The sequence below is a fragment of the Elephantulus edwardii genome, unplaced genomic scaffold, assembly GCF_000299155.1.
Source record: "Elephantulus edwardii isolate Elephantulus edwardi_28Jun2011 unplaced genomic scaffold, EleEdw1.0 scaffold00018, whole genome shotgun sequence".
In the NCBI taxonomy this organism is placed as follows: Eukaryota; Metazoa; Chordata; class Mammalia; order Macroscelidea; family Macroscelididae; genus Elephantulus; species Elephantulus edwardii.
Window position 1 is genome coordinate 11270521 of NW_006399768.1, and position 863 is coordinate 11271383.

At 53.1% G+C, this 863-nt stretch overlaps 1 pseudogene; it reads left to right on the forward strand.

Annotated features, from left to right (window-relative positions):
• Positions 1-238: 238 nt before the first annotated feature.
• LOC102850926 lies at positions 239-823 on the forward strand (annotated as a pseudogene).
• Positions 824-863: the final 40 nt, after the last annotated feature.

The window sequence follows — 863 nt, forward strand, 5'->3', positions numbered from 1 at the left end:
GGGAAGTATTAAAAGAAGACGGAAGGAATATACTGAGTCACTGTATCGAAAGGAATTGGCAGATACAGAAGAATTCAATGAAATAACATATGAGCAAAAGCCTATGGTGATGAAGGAAGAAGTTCAAGCTGTTTTGAAGGAAATAGCAAAAAATAAGGCCCCAGGGCCTCCTTGGGCCCTAGTGCCGCCGTCGGGTCGTCTCGCAGGTCGCCGGGTCGTCACGCGGGTCGCTGGCGCCATGAAGATCTGGACCTCCGAGCATGTCTTCGACCACCCCTGGGAAATGGTCACAACGGCTGCGATGCAGAAGTACCCCAACCCCATGAACCCCAGTGTGGTGGGCGTCGATGTCCTGCACAGGCATGTGGACCCCTCGGGTAAGCTGCACAGCCAGCGGCTTCTGAGCACGGACTGGGGCCTGCCCTCTCTGGTGCGATCTCTTACCGGTGCAGCTCGAACAAAGACATACGTGCAGGAGCATTCTGTAGTTGACCCAGTAGAGAAAACGATGGAACTGAAGTCCACTAATATTTCCTTTACAAATGTGGTCTCCGGGGACGAGAGGCTCATCTACAAGCCTCATCCTCAGCACCCGGGCAAAACGATCCTCACTCAGGAAGCCATCATCACCGTCAAGGGCGTCAGCCTCAGCAGCTACCTGGAAAGTCTGATGGCGAGTACCGTCTCTTCCAGTGCTAGTAAAGGTCGAGAAGCCATGGAATGGGTAATAAACAAATTAAACGCTGAGATTGAAGAGTTGATGGCCTCCGCTAGAGGAAGTATAAGGACTCCGATGGCAGCGGCAGCGTTTGGAGAAAATTGACAGTGGCACGAGGCACAGTGGCAGGCCCCAAGTCTCCAAG